At 43.1% G+C, this 19,421-nt stretch overlaps 1 protein-coding gene across 5 annotated transcripts in view; it reads right to left on the bottom strand.

Annotated features, from left to right (window-relative positions):
• The window catches only part of LOC139534255 (sodium/potassium/calcium exchanger 2-like), a 179,247-nt gene extending 162,600 nt beyond the window's left edge, over nucleotides 1-16,647 (bottom strand). For 2 of the 5 annotated variants that reach the window (XM_071333258.1, XM_071333259.1), the window contains exon 1: nucleotides 16,236-16,646. The gene's annotated coding sequence lies outside the window, so the exon portion shown is untranslated. Of the gene's footprint in view, nucleotides 1-4,340; nucleotides 4,478-16,235 lie in introns of all 5 variants that reach the window. The other 3 variants (XM_071333257.1, XM_071333260.1, XM_071333256.1) reach the window with 3 other exon arrangements.
• Nucleotides 16,648-19,421: the final 2,774 nt, after the last annotated feature.

Below are 19,421 nucleotides of genomic sequence, written 5' to 3'. Positions count from 1 at the left end.
ATTTTCAACTCTACCGATAGTTTTGTCACAACAACAGTTGCATTAAATAGCAAGTGTGCCTACTATGGTCTTGGCACGTGCGCTCTAGCCAACAGCTCGCAGATACAGTTCGAGTAGGTTGAAATTGGGACATCAGATGTCTACATGTTGGTGTAACGACATGGAATGCGGAGCCTGTGGTAAAAAGGACCACATTGAACGAGCCTGCAGAAATAAAAATAGCTCGGAGCATGGAGGGCACTTCCCAAATGCGTACTCCGTTTGTACATATTTTGAAGCAGGCATCGATGCAAGCTTCAACGGAAAGTTTGCAAAGAAATATGACGCAATCACATACAAATTACGCAAATGGTGCCATTATTTGAGCTGAAGCGAGAGCAAATACACTGAAATGTTGCCTATTCACATCTCATATGTTGCCTGACTACAATATTTTACCTTGATATGTTAATAAATACAGTTGAAGTAGGAAGGTTACATACACTTAGGTTGGAGTCATTAAAACTATTTTTCCAACCCCTCCACAAATTTCTTGTATATATACTATAGTTTTGGCAAGTTGGTTAGGACATCTACTTTGTGCATGACACAAGTCATTTTTCAAACAATTGTTTACAGACAGATTATTTCACTTATAATTCACTGTATCACAATTCCAGTGGGTCAGAAGTTTACATACACTAAGTTGACCATACCTTTAAACAGCTTTGAAAATACCAGAAAATTATGTCATGCCTTTAGAAGCTTCTGATAGGTGAATTGACATCATTTGAGTCAATTGGAGGTGTACCTGTGGATGTATTTCAAGGCACTACCTTCAAACTCAGTGCCTCTTTGCTTGACATCATGGGAAAATCAAAAGAAATCAGCCAAGACCTCAGAAAAAAAATTGTAGACCTCCACAAGTCTGGTTCATCCTTGGGAGCAATTTCCAAACGCCTGAAGGTACCACGTTCATCTGTACAAACAATAGTACGCAAGTATGAACACCATGGGACCACGCAGCCGTCATACCACTCAGGAAGGAGACGTGTTCTGTCTCCTAGAGAAGTGCAAATCATTCCCAGAACAACAGCAAAGGACCTAAAACTAGTCCTATAGAGACATAATCTGAAAGGCCGCTCAGCAAGAAAGAAGCCACTGCTCCAAAACCGCCATAAAAAAGCAGACTACGGTTTGCAACAGCACATGGGGACAAAGATGGTACATTTTGGAGAAATGTCCTCTGGTCTGATGAAACAAAAAAACAACTGTTTGGCCATAATGACCATCATTATGTTTGGAGGAAAAAGGGGGAGGCTTGCAAGCCGAAGAACACCATCCCAACCGTGAAGCACAGGGGTGGCAGCTTTGCTGTAGGAGGGACTGGTGCACATCACAAAATAGATGGCGTCATGAGGAAAGAAAATTATGTGGATATATTGAAGCAACATCTCAAGATATCAGTCAGGAAGTTAAAGCTTGGTCGCAAATGGGTCTTCCAAATGGACAATGACCCCAAGCATACTTCCAAAGTTGTGGCAAAATGGCTTAAGGACAACAAAGTCAAGGTATTGGAGTGGCCATCACAAAGCCCTGACCTCAATCCTATAGAACATTTGTGGGGAGAACTGAAAAAGTGTCTGTGAGCAAGGAGGCCTACAAACCTGACTCAGTTACACCAGCTCTGTCTGGAGGAATGGGCCAAAATTCACCCAACTTATTGTGGGAAGCTTGTGGAAGGCTACCCAAATTGTTTGACCCATGTTAAACAATTTAAAGGCAATGCTACCAAATACTAATTGAGTTTAGGTAAACTTCTGACCCAATGGGAATGTGATGAAAGAAATAAAAACTGAAATAAATCATTCCCCTTACTATTATTCCGACATTTCACATTCTTAAAATAAAGTGGTGATCCTAACTGACCTAAGACAGGGAATTGTTACTAGGATTAAATGTCAGGAATTGTGAAAAACTGAGTTTAAATTTATTTGGCTGAGGTGTATGTAAACTTCCGACTTCAACTGTACATGCTGTGTTAATTTTGGCATGGTTACCTGCCTACAATACCCACTGTAGTGTGAGTACGTATGTCGTAAAGTCAATAGAGCTAACTGGCTAGCTACTACTGTTAGCTAGCCAGATAGTCACAAAGAATTGTTAGCTAGCTACCCACAAAGAATTGACATCTATCTACCTTGGATAATATTGGTTTTAGGTAAGTTTTAGCTTGTTATACTATCTGGCTAGCTACATGATTATGATTCACATATAGCTAGCTCATAGTTATGAAGTAAACCGTTTGCTTTGTGTGTATCTTATGTCTCTATTGCCATTTTGCTGGCTAGAAGAAGAACGGTTCAGTGAATCGGGCTAACTGGCTAGACATGAAGAATTCTTAGCTAGCCACCCACAAAGAATTGACATCTACCTTGCATAACATCAGCTTTAGATAATTTTTGCCTGTTAACTAGCTAGTTTACGATTCACATATGAACTCAGCAAAAAAAGAAACGTCCCTTTTTCAGGACCCTGTTGTAAAAATCCAAATAACTTCACAGATCTTCATTGTAAAGGGGTTAAACACTGTTTCCCATGCTTGTTCAATGAAACATAAACAATGAATGAATATGCACCTGTGGAACAGTCGTTAAGACACTAACAGCTTACAGGCGGTAGGCAATTAAGGTCACAGTTATGAAAACTTAGGACACTAAAGAGGCCTTTCTACTGACTCTGAAAAACACCAAAAGAAAGATGCCCAGGGTCCCTGCTCATCTGCATGAACGTGCCTTAGGCATGCTGCAATGAGGCATGAGGACTGCAGATGTGGCCAGGGCAATAAATTGCAATGTCCGTACTGTGAAACGCCTAAGACAGTGCTACAGGGAGACAGGACGGATAGCCGATCGTCCTCGCAGTGGCAGACCACGTGTAACAACACCTGCACAGGATCGGTACATCCGAACATCACACCTGCGGGACTGGTACAGGATGGCAACAACAACTGCCCGAGTTACACCAGGAACGCACAATCCCTCCATCAGTGCTCAGACTGTCCGCAATAGGCTGAGAGAGGCTGGACTGAGGGCTTGTAGGCCTGTTGTGAGGCAGGTCCTCACCAGACATCACCGGCAACAACATCGCCTATGGGCACAAACCCACCGTCGCTGGACCAGACTGGACTGGCGATTTTGTCTTACCAGGGGTGATGGTCGGATTCGCGTTTATCGTCAAAGGAATGAGCGTTACAGTAAGGCCTGTACTCTGGAGCAGGATCGATTTGGAGGTGGAGTGTCATGGTCTGGGAAGATGTGTCACAGCATCATCGGACTGAGCTTGTTGTCATTGCAGACAATCTCAACGCTGTGCATTACAGGGAAGACATCCTCCTCCCTCATGTGGTACCCTTCCTGCAGGCTCATCCTGACATGAACCTCCAGCATGACAATGCCACCAGCCATACTGCTCGTTCTGTGCATGATTTCCTGCAAGACAGGAAGGTCAGTGTTCTGCCATGGCCAGCGAAGAGCCTGGATTTCAATCCCATTGAGCACGTCTGGGACCTGTTGGATCGGAGGGTGAGGGCTAGGACCATTCCCCCCCAAAATATCCGGGAACTTGCAGGTGCCCTGGTAGAAGAGTGGGGTAACATCTCACAGCAAGAACTGGCAAATCTGGTGCAGTCCATGAGGAGGAGATGCACTGCAGTACTTAATGCAGCTGCCAGATACTGACTGTTTCTTTTGATTTTGACCCCCCCCCCCCTTTGTTCAGGGACACATTATTATATTTCTGTTAGTCCCATGTCTGTCTGTGGAACTTGTTCAGTTTATGTCTCAGTTGTTGAATCGTGTTATGTTCATACAAATATTTACACATGTTAAGTTTGCTGAAAATAAACGCAGTAGACAGTGAGAGGACGTATCTTTTTTTGGCTTAGATTATCTAGCTGATAATAAAGTATAATGTTTGCTTTCTTGTTTCGTCTCTATTGAGGCATTGTCCTGGCTGGAAGAAGGGTCAGTGAATGGGGAGATGCAGCGTGAGGTAATACAGTAGGGGAGTGCTTGTCAAATTAAATAATTTATGCGTTCTCCACACTCTCGTCCTCACAAGAACGTACTCAAGAGAACGTCCTCGAAGAATGCACTTGGAGCATGAGAGTGTGGCGCACGGTAGTATACATATTCAGAAACACACACAGTTAACCCTGTGTTGTCCGCTGAGCAGTATCTGCTACCACACATCGACAACCTTTTTGCAGGCTTAGCTGAGGGTCAAAAGTTGAGCAAAATCGACTTCTGGAAATCCTGCTCGCAGATGTATGTGTATGAAAAGTAAAAAGAGCTGCTGACCGTCGTGACACACAAGTGGATCTTCAGGTACTGTCGTCAACCGTTTGGTAGTGCACCCGCGCTGTTCCAGAGGGCGATGAGTCAGATCTTGAGTGGATTGCCAGGAGTGCAATGCTACCTGGATGACATCCTCATCACTGGTAAAGATGAAGAGGACCATCATCAGAACTTGGATGCAACCTTACAGAGATTGAAGGACTACGGCCTGCGAGTTCTTAAGGTCAAATGTGCATTCTTCCAATCATCAGTTGAATATAGGGGTGTGAACATTTAAACGTTTAAACGAGATTGGGATCCTTAACGTTAAGAAAAATCTATAACTTCACCCAACAAAATTAAAATCACAGTGCAGTTATCACAAAACATATTATTTTCTGTGTTATAGCCTAACTATATATACTATGGGCTTTTGAGACCTGGGAAAGTTGTATAATTTAAATAATACCAGAGAGGTGAACTTTAGGAACAGGCGAACTTTAGGCTACTTTGGTGAATTTGCGAGGCATGCAAGACGAGACATTGCAAGGTTCAGATTACCAAAACATATGCGCACCATGGTTTTTTCTGCCTACAACATCCTCTCTCTCCCTCGCGCTGGCTCGCCTGTGGCATATTCATTACACCAATTCCATTGCAAAAAGTTTAGGAACAGAAGCAAACATAACAAAACTGGGAGGGATCTACCTGAATTTGTCTAATAGAAACTCTTGTTTTAGTTGCAAACTGTTTGGACTAATGATTGCAACCCTGCTCTCTCTCTTTGCGAGTGTGTGTTCATTATTCGGTGTGTTGCGTGTAGAATATCCTAGCCTATTCATTGATGATAGGCCCTGCTTTACTGAAGTTGTGAGACATTGCAAGCCAAGAAATTGTAAGATACAGTATTCCATTGCGATAGATAGGCCGAGTGCACGGTTCTGACTGTCTGCCTGGTGGCCAACCTGCCTATACTGTGCCCCTCCCCTCTCTCTCTGTCCCTCGCTAGCTCGCTATGAAAGATGCAAGTGTTTGTGTTCTTGGAAGTACGGAAACTAATCAGTCTCCTCCATTCCAAAAACACTTAACTTCTTATTGCTGGGGGCAGTATTGAGTAGCTTGGATGAATAAGGTGCCCAGAGGTGCCCAGAGTAAACTGCCTGCTACTCAGTCCCAGTTGCTAATATATGCATATTATTAGTATATTTGGATAGAAAACACTCTGAAGTTTCTAAAACTGTTTGAATGATGTCTGTGAGTATAACAGAACTCATATGGCAGGCAAAAACCTGAGAAAAAATCTAACCAGGAAGTGGGAAATCTGAGGTTGGTCGTTTTTCAACTCATTCCCTATTGAAGATACAGTGGGATATTGGTCATGTTGCACTTCCTAAGGCTTCCACTAGATGTCAACAGTCTTTAGAACATTGTTTTATGCTTCTAATGTGAAGGGGGGCCGAATGAGAGGGGATTGAGTAAGGTCTCTCCCAGTGTGCCACGAGGACACATGCGTGTTCATGTGAAAGTTAGCTTGAGTTCCATTGCATTTCTGAAGACAAAGGAATTCTCCGGTTGGAACATTATTGAAGATTTATGTTAAAAACATCCTAAAGATTGATTCTATACTTCGTTTGACATGTTTCTACGGACTGTATCGGAACTTTTTGACTTTTCGTCTGCTCCTAGTGGACGCGCTTCGTGAATTTGGATTTGTTTACCAAACGCGCTAACAAAAGGAGCAATTTGGACATCAATGATGGACATTATCGAACAAAACAAACATTTATTGTGGAACTGGGATTCCTGGGAGTGCATTCTGATGAAGATCATCAAAGGTAAGTGAATATTTATAATGTTATTTCTGACTTCTGTTGACTGCACAATATGGCGGATATCTTTTTGGCTTGTTTGGGCTCTGAGCGCCGTACTGAGATTATTGCATGGTTGGCTTTTTCCGTAAAGCTTTTTTGAAATCTGACACAGCGGTTGCATTAAGGAGAAGTGTATCTAAAGTTCCATGTACAACACTTGTATCTTTTATCAATGTTTATTATGAGTATTTCTGTAAATTGATGTGGCTCTCTGCAAAATCACAGGATGTTTTTGGAACTACTGAACATAACGCGCCAATGTAAACTGAGATTTTTTTATATGAACTTTATCGAACAAAACATACATGTATTGTGTAACATGAAGTCCTATGAGTGTCATCTGATGAAGATCATCAAAGGTTAGTGATTAATTCTATCTCTATTTCTGATTTTTGTGACTCCTCTCTTTGGCTGGAAAAATGGCTGTGTTTTTCTGTGACTTGGCTCTGACCTCTCATAATCGTTTGTGGTGCTTTCGCCAAAAAGCCTATTTGAAATCGGACACTGTGGTGGTATTAACAAGAAGTGTATTTTTAAAATGGTGTGAAATCCTTGTATGTTTGAGGAATTTTAATTACGAGATTTCTGTTGTTTGAATTTGGCGCCCTGCACCTTCCCTGGCTGTTGTCATATCGATCCCGTTAGCGATCTCAGCCCTAAGTTAATCTTAAGAGTCGATAACAAGCAGAATTGAATCTTGACACTCAGAAATGTGAGTCGACACCGGGAATCGATATGCAAGAAATCGAGGAATAAATTATTTTCGGCATAACAGTTGGAGAAATGTGGCAATAGGGTGACAAGTTAAATGATAAGGAAGTGAAAACTTTGAGAGGTGGAATTGAGGTACAATAATGGTAGTACATGTGCAATGCTTAATTAACCATCTGAAAGGGACCCAAACCGTGTGTGAAACCCAAATCATTGCTGGCAGCATCACAGCTGTATTGTGAATTCACGTAGAATTGTATGAATTTGTATTATCTTTTTAACGGAAAACCGATATTAAAAAATTGCTGTTTAAACGTTAAGAAAATTTGTCCTTTTGTCACATCCCTAGTTGAATACCTCAGACAAGTCGTCGATGCTACGGGCCTTCACACGGCTCTGTCTAAGGTCAAGGCCATCTTGGACGTCCCAGCTCCTCAGAAAGTCAGTGTTCTTTCCTGGGGTTACTGAATTACTATGTACACTTTTATATGTAGTATGCATCAGTTGCTTTGTTAGGACAAAACATGGAAATGGACAGAACAATGCTAGGAAGCATTCGTGAAAACCAAGCAAACATTCCTGAAATGAGGCACTTAAAACACTTTGACCGGTCATTGTCAATACAACTAGCTTGTGATCCTAGTCCATATGGTGTGGGAGCAGTCATTACTAGGGATGGGTACCGAAACCCGGTATTAAACAGGCCCCGGGGATAAATTATGAAAGACCGTAGTATCGATAAGCTCCGACGTTATCGGTTATGTTTTCAGTACTGGAGAAATTAAGAAAATACATTTCCTATTTATTATTACTACATAAACATTATCTTGCACATTTTACCTCATCAACTGTTTCTAATTTGCAATAGGATGAAAACATTTGTCTATGATGCATTTTCGCTATTCCCAATCCAGATCTCTCTCGCGTGGAGCCTGTGTCTCTCACACGCTACAGCACACACACACACACACACACACACACACACACACACACACACACACACACACACACACACACACACACACACACACACACACACACACACACACACACACACACACACACACACACACACACACACACACACACACACACACACACACACGAAAGAGCCTGCTCTTAATTAGTGACGATGGCAGAGAGAACTAAACGTTCAAAAGTGTGGTAACACTTCACCAGAGTCGATGCTGACAATGCTCGTTGCCACAAGTGCAACAAGCCTTTTGCTTGTAAGTGCGGAAACACGAGCAATCTGTCCAAACATCTATCGAAAGTGCATCATGTACAGGCAAAGAAATGCACAATTTTTGACTGCCTAGCTCGTAGTTTATCTCTCATTGCCCAATCTACATTAGGTATGTATGCTAGCAGCCTAGAGCCCACACACAGAGTTAACTAAATTATGCGAACATGGGTTCATGATCAAAAGTAATCATTAGCCAGCTAATTGTTTAGCTATGGGTGCGTTCATAAATTCAAACACACATTTAAAGATTTTGCCAATTTTTTGTTAATGTTGCAGCCACAATGAAGCAACCCACTCCTCCCTCTAATACCGCTGGTCCAAGCCAAAGACAAGCCCAAAGCCCCTTCATACTGGCAGCTAGTGGGAGGATGACTGAGGAGAGGGTGAATGAGTGCCACCAAGCCTTAACCAAGTTCATAGTGAAAGGCCTACACCCCTTTGCAACAGTGGAGTCCAAGGGCTTTAGGTAACAGTCTGTCAGTATATTGTTGTATTCATTTTTAGGATATAGTAGTATAAAAGGGTTATATGTTAGTCCCATCACTCCACAATACAATACACAACAATACAATAATTGAATAATGATAGTTTTCATGTGTTGAATTATCTTTTTTTACTGTAGGGAGATGAGCAAGGCACTCAACACCAAATATACCCCTCCGTCCAGGAGTTACCTCAGTGACACAATAATTCCTACCTGGTATGGTATAGAAAAGGCCAATGTGATCACTGAGCTGAAGGATGTGCCAAAGCTGGCCATCACATCAGACGGGTGGACCAGCCTCTGTCAGGACCACTATCTCACTGTTACAGTGCACTACACAAGCCAGGGCAGTGTAAAACAGAAGGTCCTCCATACCAGGGCAGTGTACAAATCGCAAACTGGCGAAGTAGTGGCAGAGCAAGATTGTAGCTGTGACTGTTGATAATGCTTGCAATATGGATGTTGCCATCAAAATAGGATGCTTTGCACACACATTGAATCTGGCAGCGAAGAAAATCGACAATATTACTTCCATTGATAAATGGGCAGCCCGAATCAGAGCAGTGGTCGTGGGGTTCAAGAGATCCTCGACAGTCTTGAAGGAAAAGCAGCAGCTCCTTGGTAAGAAGCCAGTTCAATCTATTCAAGTATTATTTTGAAATTCCCACATTTAACAATTTAATTCAATATTCAAGTGTGCGGTAATTAAATGCATGTTGTTTTTTGTTGTCGTTTCAGGCCTTCCGCAACACTTACTTATCCTTCAGATGGAACTCGCTCTATCTAATGATAGAGAAATTCATGGATCAGTATCCAGTGATTCAAGCAGCAGCCTTGGACCCACGATTGCGAAAAGCAATGACCAAGGACAACCTTCCATAAGGCTGAGGAGTTTGACAATTCTCTATACATCCACACTGTGTGTGCCATGTGAAAAGAATGCCACCTTTGGACAGATCATACCCATCCTCCAAAAACTGGATGAGCACTTCACTGTGAAGCATGAAGATACAACGTTTGTGACAACCATCAAAGTGAAGGTGTGGGAGAATCTCTCCGAGTGCCATCAGGATGAGGACATTCAAGCCATCCTGCATAAGACCACAGCAATGGACCCCAGAATTAAAGGGAGGCCGGTGAGTGACGCCACCTGGGATAGGCTGAGGAAGGCAACTGTTGAGGCCAATGTGACAGGAGCAACACCAGGGCTGTCAGAGGAGCAGGAGCAGACAGGCACAGAGCACCAGCAACAGGAGGAGTCTGAAGGAAAGGAAATGGAGGAGACAGTCCCTCTGTTGTACAAAACAAGGAGTGCCTTGGAGGAGCTGTTCTCAGAGGAGTACAGGGAGTTGAGGTTGACGATCCAACAGGACACCTCGCCCCTCAGCGAGCGTGTTGACCTAGAGGTCGAGCTCTACAAAGGCCTGCCTCCCATCCCCATGGCTGAAGATCCTGTGACGGTGGGAGAAGAGAGCTACTCTGTCCCTCCTCACAAACATTGCAACAAGCTACCTCTGTGCTCAAGCCTCCTCCACCCCTAGCGAGAGGGTATTTTCGACTGCAGGGGAACATAATAAGCCAGGAGAGGTCCCAACTTCTGCCAGAGAAGGCAAATATGTTGATTTTTCTCCAGAAGAACTGCTAAGGACTGTTAGTTCTTTTGCAGACTACCTGCATACCCCACCCGTTTTGCTCTACATGTATACCACTGTACTTTCTTTTGCAGGAAAATATTGTTTATTTCATTTGTTTTACATTTCCATCATCACAACATTAGAGTCTATAATAGTGATTTGTTCAAAACATTGCTGTTTCTTTAACTGTAAATAATTGTTATTTTATTTATTTTACATTTCAGAAAATAAAGCAATGTTAATTCTGTTCTTAATTTGGTTCGTTTTTTTTCGTAAAAAATTGCAAAAAGAAACGATAAGAATACCGTTAAAGTACCGGATAGATAAGCAGTATCGGTAAGAGTAGTAATACCGTTAAAATCCTAACGATACCCATTCCTAGTCATTACCATATCATGCCTTCAGATGAAGAGAAGCCGATCGCTTTCGCATCGAGGATATTGAACAAATAACTATGCACAGATAGAACGGGAAACCCTAGGCATCGTTTTTGGAGTGCGTAAGTTTCACCAGTGTCTGTACAGGAGGAAGTTCACCCTTCTTATAGATCATCGTCTGCTGACGAGCATCTTTGGACCGCATACAGGGATTACATCACTTACTGTAAGCAGAATGCAAAGATGGGATTTGTTGTTGTCAGCACACACCTACGATATCAAGTACTGCAAGTCTGAACTATATTACAACAGTCACGCCAAGTAGACATTTTCTACATCAGAGAAGTGGAAAATGCACCAGTCACTTCAACACAAGTGCGCAGAAACACCAGAAGCGACTCATCATCAAAGGCAGAGCTGCAGGGGATGCCACGGAACTGAAACTTTACCTTTCCAGGAGAACTGAGCTGTCAGTACAGTCCGGTTGTCTGCTGTGGGGGAGGAGAGTTATCATTCCGTCTTCGCTGAGGAAACCCCCTTTGCAACAGCTACACTCAAGTCATTGTGGAATGGTTTGCATGATGGAAATCACACAAAGCTACTTCACACAAAGCTACTTCTGGTGGCCAGAAGTAGCTTTGCGGCCCAGGCAGAGGCCAGTCTTTTTGGCCAGACAGCATCAAATACATGGGCTACACATACTGTACATGTCCTCTGATTCTGTCTTGATGACGATGGCAGTATTATCAGCAGCACCTGCCTTTTTACTAAAGAAATGCATTAATTTACTGAATTTTAACAGACAAATTACATTTGAAAAGAACCTCATTGCTGCATCTGGAATAGTTCATTATTATGACCCAGTCCATGGGTGATTAATGACATTTGTTTCTACTATTATCAGGGTTGGGGAGTAACAGATTACATGTAAAGGGCCTCATTGAGGATTACATGGAATCCGTTACATGGAACAGATTACAAAAAAAACTGTAACCCGTTTTACATCACCAGCAAAAATAGTGTAATCAGATTACAGAAACTTTTTAAAAACTAAATGATTACTTAAAAATGCAGAAACTATGTTTTTGGAGACCTTTCAGTTTTCTCAATGATATTCAAATTGGCATTGAAAAAAAGGCGCAAGTTTAAAGGGCTACGTAGGGATTTTAGCAATGAGGCCCTTTATCTACTTCAGAGACCACTATGATGACACACCAAATGCGTTTGATGGATCGGAAGAAAAGAGCAGGAATGGGCTTTTGTAGGCTACAGTCCAAGCTACAGTGCCTTCAGAAAGTATTCATACCCTCTCCACATTTCGTTGTGTTACTGCCTGAATTCAAAATGGATTAAAAATATGTTTTTTCTCAACCATCTATACATAATACCCTACAATGACAAATTGAAAACATGTTATTAGAAATTTCAACACATTTCTTGAACATTAATTACAGAAATATCTCATTTACAAAAGTTTTCACACTCCTGAGTCAATACTTTGTAGAAGCACCTTTCGCAGCGATTACAGCTGTGAGTCTTTCTGGGTAAGTCTCTAAGAGCTTTCCACAGCTGAATTGTGCAACATTTGCCTATTATTCTTTTCAAAATTCTTCAAGCTCTGTCAAATTGGTTGTTGATCATTGCTAGACAACCATTTCCAGGTTTTGCCATAGATTTTCAAGTAGATTTAAAACAAAACTGTAACTCGGACCCTCAGGAACATTCACGGACTTCACGGTAAGCGACTCCAGTGTGTTTTAGGTTATTGTCCTGCTGAAAGGTGAATCTCCCAGTGTCTGGTGGAAAGCAGGCTAAACCAGGTTTTTCTCTAGGATTTTGCCTGTGCTTAGCACCATTCAATACTTTTTTCTCCTGGAAAAACTGCCCAGTCCTTAACGATTATAAGCATACCCATAACATGATGCAGCCACCACTAAGCTTTTATTTTATTTTTTACCCATCTACAGTACCAATAGGTGCCTTTCTTTGCTAGGCATTGGAAAACCTTCCTGGTCTTTGTGGTTGAATCTGTGTTTGAAATTCACTGCTTGACTGAGGGACCTTACAGATAATTGTATGTGTGGGGTACAGAGATGAGGTAGTCATTCTAAAATCATGTTAAACACTATTATTGCACACAGCGTGAGTCCATGAAACATATTATGTGACTTGTTAGGCAAATTTGTACTCCTGAACTTATTTAGGCTTGCCATAACAAAGTGGTTGAATACTTATTGACTCAAGGCATTACAGCTTTTCATTTTTAATTAATTTGTAAAGATTTCAAAAAACTTAATTCCATTTTGACATTATGGGGTATTGTGTGTAGGCCCGTGACAAAACAACTCCATTTAATACATTTTTATTCAGGCTGTAACAGAACAAAATGTGGAAAAAGTCAAGGGGTGTGAATACTTTCTGAAGGTCTTCCAATTGTGCAACTGCTGTTAGCATCCAAAGATTATACAACTTGAATAAATGCTTGGAGGTAAGGACGACAGCAGTGGTGTAGCCTACAGGCGATACGGGTATCACTTATTATTGATAACTAGGCTACATAGCGCATTGACGTGAATCACACTCCTGCTCTCTGATTTAGCTATTTGCACCTTATAGATTGTGAATGTTGTGGATAGCTGTTAATTTTTTTACCCAATAATGGTTGAATTGAAGAAGTTTAAACTGCTTGTCAATCATTGTTTTTGCTACCAGGGGTGTATTCATGACGGAAAAACCTTTACTGTTTACGAACCAAACGGAAGCTAACAGAGCAAAAGGAGAGTTTATATTAGACAAATTCAGGTAGGTCCCTTCCCGTTTCATTCTGTTTAAGAAATGTTTTGCAACAGAATCAGAATAATGAATACGCCCCCCAGTGGACAGCCAGTGACAAATGAACTCTAGCAACAGCCGCATAGTGCGTATCCCAGCCTATGGAATAAAAGTCTGAGTTCCTCCCTTCTAAACTCCCCCATAGTATTGCGCTCCATACTGTATGATTTTATTGCTTAATCTAATTTGTGCTTATTAAAAAAAAATCCATAGACCTAACGGACAGATGTTCAAACTCCAACTCACACTTTGTTAGACTTAAACAGCTGCAAATTATTGAGATATCAAAGTGTCACCAACGAAAATGTAAACAACAGGCCTATAGCAAATGCAGCATTTGGAATACATTTTTCACATGCAATTAGCACTTTTCGGTAGTGCTCAAAGCATGCCATTCCAAGAGCAGTATTTTTTTCCCCACTCGAAGCAATGAACCTAATCAGTCCTCCGAGACATCAAAATCATAAACAACAGAGTCGGCTAATTAGTCCATAGTTTTGGGGTTCTGCTCAGATAAATGTTGGCTAATCTATATTTCCAAGTCCTATTCTTAAAAATCTAGGGGTATTAAATTAATTGGAATTGGATCTGAGCGATTTCGGTTAGATGGGCCATCTGTTTAGGGTTAGCAGTATGGTTAAGGTTCGGGTTAAGGTTAGGTTTAAGAGCAGATTTTATGACTTTGTGGCTGTGCCAGCTACTAACCTGCACCTCTTAAGTGGAAAGTAATCATATTACTTTACTGAGTTTGGGTAATTTAAAAGTTATGTTGGTAATTACAATTTTGGACAGGTAACTAGTAACTCTAACGGATTACAATCAGAAAGTAACCAACCCAAGCCTGACTATTATGAGAAAAACTTGGATTATATTAATATTGATATGAAATATATGTATATGCATGGAAATAAATGATTGATCTATTATGAATTTGGCTGTATGCATTCATAAACTTTTTGGGGGGGCTTTTTTGTCAACAATGCGGTCTCATTAACCTGGGCACAGTGGCCAGGCAAACCCCCCTCGAGTGGAGCAGGGAGGGCCTCATAAAAAAAAGCTCCCCAGTATTTTTTTTTTTTTAACTATGCCCAGCTCACGAGGCCTCTTGATCATGTGAGGCCTAAAGCAATTGCCCCTCCTGCCTAATGGTAAGTCTGCCACTGCTGGTGGCCTGGACTGGATGGAAGCATTGAGGAGAAAGCAAAAACATGTTCCTCATGTCAGAAGGGTCACAACATACCTCAACTTGCACCTTTTTATCCGTGGGGTTGGTCAGGGGAGGCGTGGCAACGCATACACCAACTTCACAGGTCCATTAGAAGACAGAATGTTTCTCATGGTCGTGCAACCTCATGGCAAAAGGTTGCCATCATGAGGTCTACTACTGCTGACAAAAACATCAAGAAGCTTGGGGAAGTGTTTAGTCGGTTCGGTTCAACACTCATTAGCAACAACAGAATGCAGCTAGTGTCCCAAGAAATCGCCATGTTCCTACATGTGAATGGCATACAACACAACAGGTCCGCGCCGTATCATTCATCTACCAAAGGGCTGGCACAAAGGTTCGTACAGACGATGAAACATGCCTTGAAAGCGTCTCATGGTCAAAGGAGACTGCACCAATGCTTGAACAGCTTCCTGCTATCCTACAGGAACACACCTCACGCAACCACCAAGGCTTCACCTGTATCGCGACTCATGAAGCGAGAGCTACGCACAAGCTTCGACCTACTCAAACCTCTGTAGAGACTGTAGAGTCAAGTCAAACGTTGTGAACTGAGAGCAAAGGACAGAGCTGGAGAAACTGTCTTAGCTAGGAACTGCCTCAAAGAACCAAAGTGGGTTCCTGCTTTGGTCATTGCTCAGACTGGTCCTGTGTCCTACACTGTCCAGACTGCAGAGGACATCATCTGTCAAAGGCACACATATCAGTTACTGTTGAGTAAAGCAACATCGACAGATCCACCAGTCATGAGTGGTCCAGAACTGTTATTAAGTGACACCCTGACTCAGCAGTCCTCAGCTAGGAGCTCACAGTCACATTCTCAGGACACTTACTCAGCCACACCCACAAAAGTACACAACAAGACTGCGACACAGGCTACTCACATGCCTACACCTGTGTCAACGCCACAGTCCAAGGAGGTTGTTAAGAGTCAGGTTGACCGCATTACCATATGAGAAAGAGGCTGGCACCTAGATGCTTGGACTTGTTTGTTTTGTATTAGGGTTGTACCATTAGCACCTCCATATTTGTGCTGCAGAGCATCATGGATAATATGCGTGTTGAGACGATCATTTTCTAGATCAATTATTGTCAGAATGTTACATTTTTTGTTGCGTCGATTTTTTTCGTGACGCAAACGTGGTTAACTAACAGACTCTACTTGCGTCGGAATCTTTATTTTTACAGAAAAATAACAAACATTGCTGGAAATGTAAGTTTAAGTCAGTCAGTAACGTTAGGCTATTGGCGTTTAAATGAAATAGCCTGAATGCAAACATACTGGCCTTGTCTTGCGTACGCCTATAGCCTGCATCGTGCAATGAAATAGCAGCATTTTATCTCTTCATTTATACTAGGACCAGCAAACAGCTGTTGCAACGTGCGCCTCTGTCCTTCAATAAAATCGCCCTGCCGGTTAACAATAGCGCTCCAAAGCTGCGTAATTATTAGGCTGTTCGGTTAACATCATCTGTGTAAAATGTATGCGTAAACGCTTATTAACATTGACAAATGTGTGAGTCATTATGAATGTCTTACCTTATATAGAGGTACATAGAACGGCACGTTATCGCACCAGGTCGAAATTCAGTATCCTCTCTCGTGTCCTTATGCTCTCATTGAGCAAATGTGATGTTACTATCCTATCCGACGATTGATGAGGAGCCCCGACAAACTGGTTGCAAGCTGCGCTCACCTCAGCATCATCCCTCCCATATCACAGAGAAATCCGAAAGTACCTTGCTAATGAAAGAGAAGAGACTGGAACCCAATGTAGGGTCGGTCTAACCACGTGAATAGGGAGGCTATAGCCTACAATATCAGACGGACAAACCATTTGCCTGGTTGACTGGTAGACTACCTACAGTGTAAACCGTCAAATGATACCATATACCACGGAAATACTAGACTTGGATGGAGTTGCCGTGGTTACAGTAATGGCACCATTTCAACTACACAGATAGGGCTGACATAGATGGATGGATTTGTTTGAAATAACGTTCAATGATGTTACTTAGTGGTCTGCACGTGATCCTTCATATATTGATATGAAGGTCACCCTTACGAAAAAAGATTGCAGTCAGAGTGCAGTACTACTGCAAATACTGCGTCCAAAATAACTATTTTTACTGCAGTGATTTTGCAGTGTAACTGCAGTTAGAGTGCAGTAGTAATTCTGCAATTAATGCGTCCAAAATACCCAAATCGACTGCAGTTACTGCACTTTTACTGCAGTTTCAAACTGCAATCTTTTTTTGTATGGCCAATGAAGGGTAGTCACCAAATGGAGCTAAAGCAGAGCCTTACTCACAAAGCAGAGTAAGAGCTATTATCTGTTTTTCCTTTTATCATAATGAATAAGACGGGGGACTTGATCCTAAATCAACACTTTGTGGATATGGGCACAGATGGTTTAGAATTTGTGAGTCATCAATGAGTTGAAGTGTTTTGAAATTACATCAATTGATGTGGTATAGCCTACCACATTGGGTAATCTGGATATTATTAATCTGAAACTAGGTTGAAACATCAGGGCATTTTGGGACATGAGATCCATAAAGGAATGCACTGCAGTCATGACTTCAAGGTCAAACAGTGTGTGGGATTTGGTGTTGTAGGATTTGTCTGTTGCTCAGCTCTCAGTTGACGTTACATCCATCTCTACAAACCTGCTTCCCATGTTTACTTTCAGTTCCTCTTACATCAAAAACCCCAGCAGGATTTAGCATTAGCAGACCATCCAAACAAGCCGTGTTAGATAAAGACAGCAATCTCTGCACAGCATGACAAAGTATGTGTGACACTAATGCCCTTGTGGTAGATAATATATCACAATTCACTGACCTAATTGATTACCCTCCCTTCCCACCTGCAATTAACCAAAAATGGGCACAGAGACAGACAGTAACTTGTCTGCATTCCTGTTATCAATATCCACTTACCATTGAAAGACAGATGCGTTCATGGACAATTCACACCGATTGACCCACCCACGGTGTAAGAAGCTCAGACCTACAAATTGAAATGGACGGCTTGCTTTCTCCCCTCAAAGCCTTAAACTCTTGTCTACTATTCCAAACAACATATTGTACACTTCCATAGTGGCTTGTTATTTATTTTTTATTCATGCATAGCATACTAAATACACAAATCTTTTCACATTAACAAAAAAACACCTTTCATAAAGAGAATGCAAATTAAAGAACTGTAACGATTGTTCCCCTCCTCTTCGTCTGAAGAGGAGGAGTACGGATTGGACCAAAGCGCAGCGGTGATTGTAGACATAATGATATTTATTAAAGCAACGACGAAACACTAAGAACACTTGAGAAATACAAAACAACAAAACGACGTAGACAGACCTGGACTTGAGAACTTACAATATACGAAGAACGCACGAACAGGAACAGACTACATACACGAACGACAAAACGAAACAGTCCCGTGTGGTAAACTATACGGACACAGGAGACAACCACCCACAACAAACAATGTGAAACAACCTACCTATATATGGTTCTCAATCAGAGGAAAACGTCAAACACCTGCCTCTGATTGAGAGCCATACAAGGTCAATTAACACTGACACTAAACATAGAACAAACAACACAGACTGCCCACCCAGCTCACGTCCTGACCCACTAAACACAACTATACAAAAGGAAAACAAGGTCAGGAACGTGACATTACCCCCCCCCCCCCAAGATGCGGACTCCGGCCGCAAAACTCAACCTCAAGGGGAGGGTTTGGGTGGGCATCTGTCCACGGTGGCGGCTCCGGCTCCGGACGCTGTCCCCACACCACCATAGTCACTCCCCGCTTCCGTATCCCCCTCCCAATGACCACCCTCCAAATAAACCCACCTAAATTAAGGGGCATCACCGGGATAAGGGGCAGCACCGGGATAAGGGGCAGCACCGGGATAAGGGGCAGCACCGGGATAAGGGGCAGCACCGGACTGAGGGGCAGCTCCGGACTGAGGGGCAGCTCCGGACTGAGGGACAGCTCCGGACTGAGGGACGACAGCTCCGGACTGAGGGACGGCAGCTCCGGACTGAGGGACGGCAGCTCCGGACTGAGGGACGGCAGCTCCGGACTGAGGGACGGCAGCTCCGGACTGAGGGACAGGAGCTCCGGACTGGCTGACGGCTCTGGCTGCTCATGGCTCGCTGACGGCCCTGGCTGCACATGGCTCGCTGACGGCTCTGGCTGCTCCTGGCTCGCTGACGGCCCTGGCTGCTCATGACTCGCTGACGGCTCTGGCTGCTCATGGCTCGCTGACGGCTCTGGCTGCTCATGGCTCGCTGACGGCTCTGGCTGCTCATGGCTCGCTGACGGCTCTGGCTGCTCATGGCTCGCTGACGGCTCTGGCTGCTCATGGCTCGCTGACGGCTCTGGCTGCTCATGGCTCGCTGACGGCTCTGGCTGCTCATGGCTCACTGGCGGCTCTGGAAGATCCTGGCTGATTGGCGGCTCTGGCAGATCCTGGCTGACTGGCGGCTCTGGCAGATCCTGGCTGACTGGCAGCTCTGGCAGATCCTGGCTGACTGGCGGCTCTGGCGGATCCTGGCTGATTTGCGGCTCTGGCGGGTCCTGGCTGATTGGCGGCTCTGGCAGATCCTGGCTGACTGGCGGCTCTAGCGGCTCCTGACTGACGACCGGCTCTGACGGCTCGGGACAGACGGGCGGCTCTAACGGCTCGGGACAGACGGATGGCTCAGATGG

The sequence above is a fragment of the Salvelinus alpinus genome, chromosome 11 (assembly GCF_045679555.1).
Source record: "Salvelinus alpinus chromosome 11, SLU_Salpinus.1, whole genome shotgun sequence".
NCBI lineage: Eukaryota > Metazoa > Chordata > Actinopteri > Salmoniformes > Salmonidae > Salvelinus > Salvelinus alpinus.
Note: the sequence above shows the minus strand (reverse complement) of the source record. Positions and strands in the feature narration are given on the sequence as shown.